At 49.6% G+C, this 12,136-nt stretch overlaps 1 protein-coding gene across 12 annotated transcripts in view; it reads right to left on the bottom strand.

Annotated features, from left to right (window-relative positions):
- BOC (BOC cell adhesion associated, oncogene regulated) overlaps nt 1-12,136 on the bottom strand; it is a 121,737-nt gene that overhangs the window by 69,391 nt on the left and 40,210 nt on the right. For 4 of the 12 annotated variants that reach the window (XM_038582831.1, XM_038582836.1, XM_038582833.1 and 1 more), the window contains exon 1: nt 3,380-3,862. The gene's annotated coding sequence lies outside the window, so the exon portion shown is untranslated. Of the gene's footprint in view, nt 1-1,991; nt 2,109-3,379; nt 3,868-12,136 lie in introns of those variants that run through there. The other 8 variants (XM_038582827.1, XM_038582829.1, XM_038582826.1 and 5 more) reach the window with 6 other exon arrangements.

Raw genomic sequence — 12,136 nt, 5'->3', positions numbered from 1 at the left:
AATTTGGGGGTGGCACAAGGGCCTGAAACCAAAGCACACTTTTCACTCAGTCCACTCAAAGGAACTCTGAATCAAAAACTTCCTCGAGCCCATTTGAACTGGCTAGGAATGGATGGAGGAGCGGCAGTACACCCCACCACACCCATAAAGTGCTTGTTTAGGATTGCCGGCATGTGGTTTGGGTATTCTTAGCTCTCCTGCCACATCTCTGGAAGAACACCTTTCAAGTAACCCTGCCACCGCCATCCCCCAAACAAAACTAAACAAATCCCCGCGCTCCTCCTGAAGTCCTCCAGGTCCGATGCCCGGTGCCCCTCGAAATCCTCCCATCATCTGGAAGACCGAACTTGTGGCACCCTGAAAGTCAAGCGAGGCCTTCAACAATCCAGCAGGAGATCCCGCCTGGGCTCCTGGCCCCTCCCTACCGGCCCTTCCCACCTGTTCCAGAGGTTCACTTCCCCACCTCTCAGTTACACAAACAAATCTAAGAGCACAACTCCAGGATGCTGCGCGCGCGAACACCCCCCCCCCACACACACACACACACACACGCTCTCCGGCCGCTCCCCCAGCCCCACTGACACCTCTGGACACCCCGCTCTCCGCCTCGCCCCTTGCACACACTCCCCCTTCCCGCCCCCCGCTAGAGATGCTCCGCAGGGGGCTGTTTCCCTCCCCGGCCTTCGGTCCCTCCTTCGGTGTTTTCTTTCACCCGCTCCCCCGGGGTGCCAACCGGTGCTGCGCGGTTCCGGGGCGCCGCTGACCCACTGCGGGCTTCTCCCCGCGCCCGGCGCGCGGAGCCGGGGCACCCGTGTCAGGCTTCGGGCACGTTTCGGAGGCGGTCCGGGCCCCGCTTCCACCGGACGAGCTTCCGGGAACCACCGGCCAGACTGCGCCGCAGGGAACCAGACGCGGCGGCCGGGGCCCAGTGGCGGCAGTCCCCGCACCCCGCACCCCACCTCGCCCCAACTCCTCCGGTCCCTGCACCCCGCGGCCCGCCTCGCCCCAACCCCTCCGGCCCCCGCACCCCGCCTCGCCCCAACTCCTCCGGTCCCTGCACCCCGCGGCCCGCCTCGCCCCAACTCCTCCGGTCCCTGCACCCCGCGGCCCGCCTCCCCCCAGCTCCCCCGGCCCCTGCACCCCGCCTTGCCCCAACCCCTCCGGCCCCCGCACCCCGCCTCCCCCCAGCTCTCCCGGCCCCTGCACCCCGCGGCCCGCCTCGCCCCAACTCCTCCGGTCCCTGCACCCCACGGCCCGCCTCGCCCCAACCCCTCCGGCCCCCGCACCCCGCGGCCCGCCTCGCCCCAACCCCTCCGGCCCCCGCGGCCCGCTTCGCCCCAACTCCTCCGGTCCCTACACCCCGCGGCCCGCCTCGCCCCAACCCCTCCGGCCCCCGCACCCCGCCTCCCCCCAGCTCCCCCGGCCCCTGCACCCCGCGGCCCGCCTCGCCCCAACACCTCCGGCTCCCCGCACCCCGCCTCCCCCCAGCTCCCCCGGCCCCTGCACCCCGCGGCCCGCCTCGCCCCAACACCTCCGGCCCCCGCACCCCGCGGCCCCCCACGCCCCAGCTCCTCCGGTCCCCGCACCCCGCCTCACCCCAGCTCCTCCGGCCCCTGCACCCCGCGACCCGCCTCGCCCCAGCTCCCCGGGGCCCTGCACCCCGCGGCCCCCCACGCCCCAACTCCCCTGCACCCCGCGGCCCGCCTCGCCCCAGCTCCTCCGGCCCCTGCACCCTGCGGCCCGCCTCGCCCCAACTCCCCTGCACCCCGCGGCCCGCCTCGCCCCAACCCCTCCGGCCCCGCGCCCGGCGCGCCCCCCTCGGCCGCGGTCCCCGCCGGAGCCCGCGGGCCGAGCTCCCGGACCCGCTCCCGCCGTCGGCGCTCCCTCGGCGTCGCCCGGCCTCCGACCGGCCTCCGCCCCCCCCCGCCCCCAACCAACACAGAAACACAACTTTTTGTGAAAAGAAAACAAACTTGAGCGACGTGACTCACCCCCGGTGCAGCGGCTCCTGCGGAGGGCGAGCGGGGCCCGCGGCCGGCCGGAGGGAGCCACCCGGCGCCGCGGCGCACGGCCACACGCCCCGCACCGCGACACCGCGGGCTCACCGAGCCGGAGGGCGGCCGCCGCGGGAGCACAAAGGAGCCCCGGCCCGAGCGGTTGCCGGCCGGGGAGGGCGGGCGCGTGCGGGCGCGTGCGGCCGCGGCTGCGGCGGGCGTGAGTGCGTGTGTGTGCAAGGGCGAGTGTGCGTGCGCGCGCGCCGGCTGACACCGCGGGCCGGGGCTCAGGGTCTCTGCGCCAGGAAGCGGGGGTCGCGGCGGCGGCGGCGGCGGCAGGAGCACAAGGCAGGGGACGCCGCGCCCGGCGCACCCGGTCCCTCCATATGGAAGACGCTTTTTTGGATGAGTGAACTCGCGAACAATTCCTTCTTTTGCTTCTCCTGCCTAGGAGCCTCCCATTGCCGCGCGAGGCGGAGGAGGAGGGGGAGCCGAGGAGGCGGGGAGGAGGGGGGGAGGGGGAGGAGCAAGCCGGGGCAGAGAAAAAGTCTTGGAAAGGAAAGGAAGCTGGAAAAAAAAAAAAAAAAAAAAAAAAAACACCAGACCAGTCCCCCAAACTCCGTTTTCTCCTAACGCCCATTTTCCTTCTGCTGCGCTCTAGCCCGCGCTCTTCCCCCACTTCTGGCTCCCCTTCCGCGGGCAGTGCCCCCGGACCCCTCTCCCCCTTCAGCCGCACCCCAGAGCCTTGCTCGCCAGCCTATCCTCCTCTCTCCCCGTCGCTCGCTCCCCCGAGACTGTTTCTGACACCCCAGTCTCAGTAGTCGTCCTCATTCGGCAAACTATCGGCTAAATCACTAAAAGCAGACTTTGTCATTAAACGTCCCCAAACTGGGGCAGCGGTTGTCAAAGAAATTGGGAGGAAACCGGTCTCGGCGAAGCCCCGACGCCACCTCCCCCGACCCACCGGGTGGGGATGGGAGGGAGGGTTGGCCGCGTCCTGCGCTGACAGCGCCCTGACCTCCATTCATCATCCCGGGATGGAGAAGCAGGAAAAGCATCCGAGGGGGGAGAGAGGGGGCGGCTAGTGGCCTAAGAGAGAAGTTGGTTACCTCCGCGTGTGCGTGTGTTAAACGCCTCTGCTTAGTGATGGGCGGAAAACAATTTAGCGGTTCTCGAACTTGAGCGGCCTCAGAACCTCCCAGAGGCTTACTAAAACACGGATTGCCGGGCCCCGCCCCCAGTTTTCTGATGGAGCAGATTCTAGGGTGGGCCTGGGGGTTTGCATTTCTAGTAAGTTCCCAGGTGACCGTGGTGATCCTGACCTAGGGCCACACTGTAAAAACACTTTTCAACGGTATTGAGAAGCTAAACATATACTGACTTACTGGCAAGTTGGGTCCTCTCCTTCTTCAGGGATGAGACCTAGATGGCGAAGCCTCATTCAAGTCCACACCTTTATATTGCAGCTGAGGAAAACGAGACCCAGAAAGGTTAAAGTATTTGTTCAACGTGAACCTCAAGTTTGTGCCCAAGTGGGAAGGAAGCCACCTCAGAATTGATCAGCAGGCCAAGAGTGGGGGAGGAAGGTGCTGCCTCTTTTCTGCGGCAAGGCAGCTGCCCTGGGAGTCAGGAAGCCACTGTGTGACTTTGAGAAAGTCACATAACCAGAAGGTCTCTAGGCCACAATTGGATTTTTTAAGTTTCTCATCAGTAAAAAAGGACATACTTTACGCTGAGTATATGATTTTAATCGAATCTGAATCAAAAGATGTTTAAAGGGGCAACATAGGGGACACCTGGTTGGCTCAGCAGCTGAGCATCTGCCTTCAGTTCAGGGCATGATCCCCGGATCCTGGGATCAAGTCCCACATCAGGCTCTTCGCAGGGAGCCTGCTTCTCCCTTTGCCATGTCTCTGCCTCTGTCTCTCATGAATAAATAAAAATCTTAAAAAAAATTTTTTTTAAATAAAGGGGCAAAATAAATATTTCATTCAATATGTTGTACTGCTGCTTTTTTCATGTATTTGGTGATTCAGGCAGCCAGATTTTCACTGATTTATCTGATACTTTCAACAATGTATGCCTGGATTCTTGGGGCCTGTCTTTGGGGCAAAATGAAAAAAGGGATGATCCATCTTCAACAAGAAGGTGAAAAAGACACTGAAACTCCCTCTTGGAACTGTGTACCTATACTCTTTCCTCTTCTTTCTTCTCCCGTACCCTCCCTCCCCACTTTCCTTCTCTGGTACTAACATTCTCCCCAACCCCACCCCCAGCATTCCCCAAGACCTACTTTTCTCCCCAGCCAATGACCTTGTTAGCTTCCACCTTCTTCTTGTCCTCCTCCTGCGGCACAGGACTACAAGGCCTGGAGTCTACCCTGGATACAGAACTCTTAATTCCCCCAAGGGAATAGGTTAGCAGCCTTGCACCGCAGTGAAATAGTCCTTCTCCGCAAGCCCCAAGTGGGGTATCCAACTGTGTTTTTCAAAGATGACTCCAAGTAGTACCATTCCCACTGGCAATGTGGGGTTCTAATGCAAACACCATGCATGAAGTTCTTAGATCGATTCTTCTGTATTTCTATACATACTATTTGTTGCTCAACATCTCAAAGATGTCCCTTCCCCTTCACATTGTCTTCTTCCTCAGACTTTCTCTTAGGACTCTCCATTCCCTCCATTCTTATTTTTGAATCTTTGCTCCAGGCTCCGAGTCAACAAGTCAGAGCACAAGCAGAAAACAAAGATCACAGTCCCCTACCAACGCTATGTAGCCAGGGTAAAGGCCCATGGCCTTATACTTCCCTCCATCCGAGTCTGTTCATGTGGCTGCTCATCTTGCCCACAGAGTTTAGACAGAATGCAGATCACAGCTTAATTTAGAGGGTTTAATTCTGCAACAGCATCAAGCATAGTGTTGGCACCCCAGAAGTGTTTATTGTTTTTATGGCTCTTTGTATTAACAATTATGTTTGTTATTATTACTTCAGTAAGAACACTGTTATCTCTGAATTCTCCCCCTTTGCTTGGAGCAATCCTTGTCTAGTTCCTCCCTTCTCTCTCTGTTAGTTTCTCTATCCTAACCCTCCCCACCCAACACTAGCTCCCAGCCATCTCAAAACAGAGTCAAAGCTTGCAGTAAGGTGCTTTCTGCTACTCTCCACTCTGTTCATGGTGATTTCCCTTTGGCATCTTGCTTTCCTGGGGGCTTTCTTGCCTCCATGAAGGAGGGAGCATTTAGCATGAAAGTGATCATGACATTTATTACATTGGGAAGGAGCAGGCAGGGACTGTATATAGGTCTACATAAGTCACTATATAGAGTGAACTGGAAGGAATCCCAGTGAGTGAAGTGAAAAGAGGGGTGTCCCTCAGGTGCTGCAGACACACTACCCATTACAGCATAAACAAGAGAACTCCTTCGTTGTGAAGCATATCTGGAGAGGATTGTACTGAGAAAAATTACTAAAATGTACACAGAGAAATAGGTACTAATTTTCCCTCTTTTAAAATAAATCTGTCTACCTGAGTATATACTATATTTATTGAAAAAAATTTAGAAAATACAGAAAAGCATAAAGAAGGGGAAAATCATTTTAGACCCACTTACCCCCGGATAACACTGTTAACCCATTGAGGTATTTTTCCTGATCATTTTCCTCTTGTCATTGTTGTTGTTTTTTTTTTTCTCATCAGTACAAATACATACTTTGTCTACACTGAGTATATGATTCTAATTGATCAGAACTGGAAGATATTTAAAAGGACAACATGACCAGATACCTTTATTCAATATTTTGTACTTTTTTTCTTATGCATTTGGTAATTTAAGCAGGGGCCAGTTTTATTGTTGATTTATCTGTACTTTTGTATTTTACAAAATTGTGTTTATTGTATATAGAAGTTGTTATCCTACTTTTTAAATTTAACGTTCTGATATAATTAAATCTTCTCCAAAATTTGCCTTTAACAGCTGTGTACTATTCCATCAAAGAGAGACATTGTTATTTATTCAACCATTATCCTATTGTCATATATTTAGATTGTTTCCATTTTAATTATGATAATGCATCAGAGTTAACTAAACATGTTGTCATAAATCTTTATTTACAATTCTGATTATTTCCTAAGGGTGAATTCCTATGAGTAGGAGCTTTGGATCAACAGATATAACATTTTAAAGGCTTTTGGCTGGTATTGCAAAATTGTCCTCTAGTGGCTCCAATGTACATTTTCATCTCTCAGATCTCAACAACAATGAGATCATCAAGCACAAGGCCCCAAGTGGAGACTTGATTGAATTATCCAGTTTGGATGACTGCACTAACCAGATAAAGAAAACAACTGCCAAATATTCACTACACTGGAGACAACGCTCAAGTGGGAAAAGCTGAACAACAATTGCTTGCTATGTGAGCTCAGTTATATTCATGATCTTATGTAACCTTTCCAATAACCCCTTGAGAAATAAGGTAACATTTACTGAGCATCTACTCTCACAGCCTCTGTACTCAGTTCTACGTGTACACTCAGTCTTGAATCCCCGCAACAACCCTTCATTGTAGGTTTGATCAACTCCAGTTCCAGTATACAGATATGAAAAATTAAGTAACTTGCCTAAGTTCCCCCAACAACTAAGTGGTGGTACCAACGCCTAAACCTGAGGTTTTTCCAGTGTAACATTTCCTATAACTATTTCAGGAGGTATATAGGCTACTTATGGGGTAAGAAAAGCATATTCAGAAGATACTTAGGGATCCCTGGGTGGCGCAGCGGTTTGGCGCCTGCCTTTGGCCCAGGGCGTGATCCTGGAGACCCGGGATCGAATCCCACATCAGGCTCCCGGTGCATGGAGCCTGCTTCTCTCTCTGCCTCTCTCTCTCTCGCTCTCTCTCTGTGACTATCATAAATGAATAAAAAATTTTTTTAAAAAAAAAGAAGATACTTAAATTTTGTCAAGTCATTAAAGATCTTTTCTGGGCTTCTGAATGGCTGAATTTTTTAAAGGCATCCAAGTTAATTCAAGGAACTAAGGTATTTTATACACTGTAATTGATAGAAAAGTCTAAGGACTGTATACCTTAAGAGAATGGAGCGCTGATGTAGGAGTTAAGATTAAAGACTAGATACTAAAATTCATAGTATCAACAGTAGTTAGCAAATTGGCTTTTGTATACATTCCTATTCTCAAAGCTAATGTTTGGATAAAGATTTTTATCTTGATCAGAGGTGCTAGAAATAAAATATTGTATCCAGCTTGCTGGTTTCAAATTCTAGCTATTGAATGTATAAAGCTTTTAGTAATGAAGGGAATATGCTCATTTTCAAAATAAATACAAAAATTAATTTGTTACTAGGAAAATTAGCTCTCATTTGCTTGTTAGTGGGCCATTTACTAGTTACCTGAGTTGGCCTACCTTTCAATGCTGAGTATCACAAGGGCTGTCGGAGAAGTGTGCACAGTTGCTCCAAAATATTTGATGACTGAATGATGAATGAAAGTATAAGATTGACCTCTGCAACAATTAGTAAACAATGCAAGACAGCATGTAATTAAACCCTAAATTGCATGGTTTGGGCAGGATTACAGGTGAGCCTGGTACAATGCCATCTACTCCCCATACAAGTTGAGCTGGCTGGGATTGACTTCCCTAGTCCAGTGCTGCCAACTTGGGCATTCCTATGCGCCGGGTGTTCTGCTGACTTTAAGGGATCAGTCTTCTGAGCCCCCTGAGGCTGCCTAATGGATATGGGTACTCTAAGGGGGTGGATGACATTAAATAAAAGGGGAAATTGTGCAGCAAAGCAAATCTGGGTTTGGATACAGTCTTTAAACAAGCCAGCAAGCTTAGACATTCTGAATCCCAGTTCCTTCATCTGTGAAAACTGGAAATATATCTGAAGTATCTCTCTCATTATACGATTGTTACTGGGTTATCTGATACAATCATACCAGTTGTTTATGGCTAGCACCTGTTTTGAGAGGTCAGGCAATGCCCATTGCACTTTTAAAAACATAACCTTTGGTAGGCACATTATAAATGGCAGTTATAGTAGTAAGAGTCTGAGTCAGAGGTGAATCAAGGACAGAGAAATGGAAAACAGGACAATGCAAGGCCATTTTTGTGACCCGTGCTGCATGCTTGATTTTGCACACTCCTTAAGTCCCAGACAAATAGAATTTGTTGACACTGAGTTCTAAGAGACTCCATTTTTCCCAAGATATCAGATTCTCTGAAGCAAGCACAGGCCCCATTTAGTCCCACGTGAAACCTCTACCTTCTACAACTCTCTCTGTTTGCTCTCCTCCCCACCCCCACCCTCTCACGTGTTAGGCTGAGAAACTTGGATCCTCCAGCTGTTAGATATTGTGCAGCTGACGGCAGCCCAGGGCAGCAGGCAAGAGACTCCAGATGAAAGCCAAAACTCAAAGAAAACTGGACTTCAGAGCTTTGATACCAAACAGCCTCTGTTAAATTTGTTCAGTCGGCCATTAACAGGGAAGGAGTTTCTCACACGTCCTGTAAGGGGGTTTGGTGATGGGGTGCTTCTATGGAGGGGAATAATCAAGGTTCCAGAGCCCAGGCAGGACAGAATCAAAAGCCAAACTGCTGTTGCAAGTTTAGAGAGGTAATGTGCTACCTGGTTGTGCTCTCACTGTATTCTTTTCTTTCCCTCTTATGAGGTACCGGGGATTCACTGGGACTTTGGGCCATAGTGACAGAAAACCAACTATGTCCCAGCCTATGTCACCCGTCCCATTTCTTTAGAACAGCCCTTACAGTGGAAGCCCAAGAAAGGAAAAGGAGTTGAGAGGAAGACAGAGATACTGGGGCTCCCTACTACCTGTCCCACTCAGATTCAGATACCAGTTTCATCTTCTTTGCCTTCTATTGGTTCATCAACTAGGAAATGAAATCATCTGAGGTTCGATGGGCCCAATTTGACAAGTGCCTTACCTATGAACCTCTGCCTGGAATAAAGAAGGACAAAAATTAATCATAGTCCACCCTACTGACTTCCTCGTTTCTTTAAAAGAAACAAAACACCAAACCAAACCAAAAAAACTCATAAACCTTGTCTTTATTATTCAGGACAGATATAGACAGGATGTCACATTACTCACTGCCTTAAAGTTCTTTAGTGGTTCCCAGCTCCTTTGACATAGGGGACAAGTGCTCCCTGCTGTGAACCAGCCCACCTCTCCAGCCCGGCTCCCCAGTGGCTCACCGACCTGCACCTTATGCTCTACATCTCTTTTCTCTCCCTCAAGAGGTCATACTTTCTCGTGCTTCCCAACCTGACCAATTTCTGTCCCTCTGACTCAAACTCTTATTTATTCTTTAAGACTTCCCGCTAGCATCACCTCCTCTAGGAACACTCGCTGAATTCTCCCTCCCCAACTCCAGTTGTCTGCCCATTGCACTGGAGTTGAACCCTCTCCCGTCCTTTATCACAGCATCCATAATGGGCAGTATAGTTGTGATTGTGAGTCCATCTGACTTCCCTCAGCTGGAATACCCCCAAGTGGAAAGGCAATTCATTTCAACTTTGTACCCTCAGTGCTTAGCATGACACTTAGCACATATTGGGTATCCAAAGTATAAATATATCAGATGGATGAATGAATGAAGAGTTAATGAATCAAGTATCTCTGTCACAGCAGTTGAAGCCTAGTCAATCTATGTCGTCTGGAAAGCTGAAAGGATACTAATAACCAATACTGCACCTGGGGTAGAATTATAGTTTGAATACCAAAACCAGATCCTTGCCTAAAGCAACTATTGACTGATTTGTCTTAGAAACAAAGTCGGATGGCCACCATATGGTATTCTGCATTTGGATGCTAATGGTGTATCTGAAAGGACAGCATATGACTGACTTTCAGCTGTATTTTGTTTTAATTTTTATTTTGAGATAATTATAGATTCCCATGAGTTGTAGGAAATAATACAGAGTTCCTGTATACCCTTCACCTAGTTTTCCCCTAAATATAGCACAGTATCTAGCCTAATTATAGTAGTGTATCTTAATCAAAGATGTCTTAATATCTTAATCGAGTTTGACACAATCATCAACCTTATTCAGATTTTGCCAGTTTTACTTGCACACTGATTTGTGGGTAGTTGTGTTTTGAAATGATTTGTACGTTATTGTGTCTGTGTGGCTAAGCCCCTGAATGTCTGGCCACAACCATTAAGAGTCAGGATTGTGCCCAGTTGGCCCCATAAAGAAAGGGCTTGAGTTTCTCCCAGAAAGCTTACAGCAACAGGATTCATTCCTCATCCAGTCTCTGCTTTACACCCTCCCTCTCCTGAGATTCGACTGTAGAATGTCTTATTCCTCCTATGACAGGACAAGAAAAGACACAGTCTTCCTGGATGATGAGTTGGAATAATTCCATTCACCCTTCTCTGCCATCAGCCAACACAACAGAGTAGGCTACATATTTTGCAGAGTCTAAGTACAAAATAAAAATGCAGGGTCCCAGTCAGAAATGGGGAAGTCAGCCCTTTTCCTCCCCAGCTGCTTGAAGCTCGGCCGCCATCATGAATGACACAGTAACTATCTGGACCAGGAAGTTCATGACTGACTACTTCAGCAGAAACAGATGGTCATTGATGTTCTTCATCCTGGGAAGGCAATAGTACCTAAGACAGAATTTGGGGGAAAACTAGACAAAATGTACAAGACCACACCAGATGTCATATTTGTATTTGGATTCAGAATCCATTTTGGTGGTGGCAAGACAACTGCCTTTGGCATGATTTACGATTCCTTGGATTATGCAAATAAAAATGAACCCAAACATAGACTTGCAAGACATGGCCTGTATGAGAAGAAAAGACATCAAGGAAACAGCGCAAGGAATGCAAGAATAGAATGAAGAAAGTCAAGGAGACTGAAAAAGCCAATGTTGGTGCTTGCAAAAAGTGAGTTGGAGATTGAACAACAGAAAGAGTAAAGATTCTGCAGTAGCTTTATTTTCAGTGATTGTGCAGATTTTTCATGAGAGGATTAATAAACTAAGAACGTTAAAAACCAAAACAGAAACAAAACACACACACACACACACACACACACACACACACACACAAAAGGAATGGGGAAGTCAATCTCCCTTTCTTATACCCATAGCAGATGGCCAACCCCTAACGGGCTGTAAAGTGCATACCAAGATACCCTAGGAGATGAGCTATAGGCCCCTGCCCAGATGTCTCCTGAGAGCACTGTGAAACTGCCAGGCTTGGGGGGAGGGGGGTAGGAAGCCACTGCCTCATCCTTCCCTGAGATGCAATGGGTTACATGCCCTACACCAACCCTCCCCACTTACGCCTAGGCCCCTATCAGAGGCAGAGGGTGACTGAAGCCATGGAGCAAGTATCGGGTGGGGAAAGCCAGGGCACTAGGAGTCAAGGGAGTAGACAGCTGAGCCCCTATCCCGGGTAGGCAGTGGGAGGCAGGATGACATGTGAGCTGAGACTCCAGAACTCCAGTGCATGTTCTACTGCCCAGTTGAACTTCCCTTACAAAATACAAATTCAAAGAGAAAAATGTCAAGATAGTAGCCCCAGAGATTAAAACCAAGTGTGGGACCTGAGGGCAAGTCTCTGTGTAACACACACCCATGAAGTTGCCTGAATATACCAAACTCAGAATTCATTAATTGCATTTGTTACTCTGTAATTGCCTTAGTCCAGACCCTTATCATTTTTTTATGTGGAAGATTGCAAAAACCTCTTTATTAATTGTCTTGCCTCCCATCTGCCTCCATCACTGGTCTGTTTTTCATATTACCAATGGAGACGTCTTTAGAAAAGTCAAGTTTGATGATGCCATAGCTTTCCCTCCACCTGCACCTCACCACTTTTAGGATGAAATCAAACTCGTAAGCAAAGTGCATTAAACCTTTCACTCCAGTCCTGAGCAAGTATCTCCTCAATGTGGTCTGTCTCCTACCATTCCCCACCCCTGACCTTGTTCCCCTGACCTTGTTCCCTCCCTTACTTTACTCAACTTCTTCAGAATGTTCCAGGATCATGTCTCTAGGCCCTTGCTGGAGCACCTTCACTGCCTATTGCACCAAATTCCTATTTGTCCTGCAAAACTTAGCTCAATTGTTAGCTCCTCTGGTCTTCT

Source organism: Canis lupus, chromosome 33 (genome assembly GCF_011100685.1).
Source record: "Canis lupus familiaris isolate Mischka breed German Shepherd chromosome 33, alternate assembly UU_Cfam_GSD_1.0, whole genome shotgun sequence".
Classification (NCBI taxonomy): Eukaryota; Metazoa; Chordata; class Mammalia; order Carnivora; family Canidae; genus Canis; species Canis lupus.
Note: the sequence above shows the minus strand (reverse complement) of the source record. Positions and strands in the feature narration are given on the sequence as shown.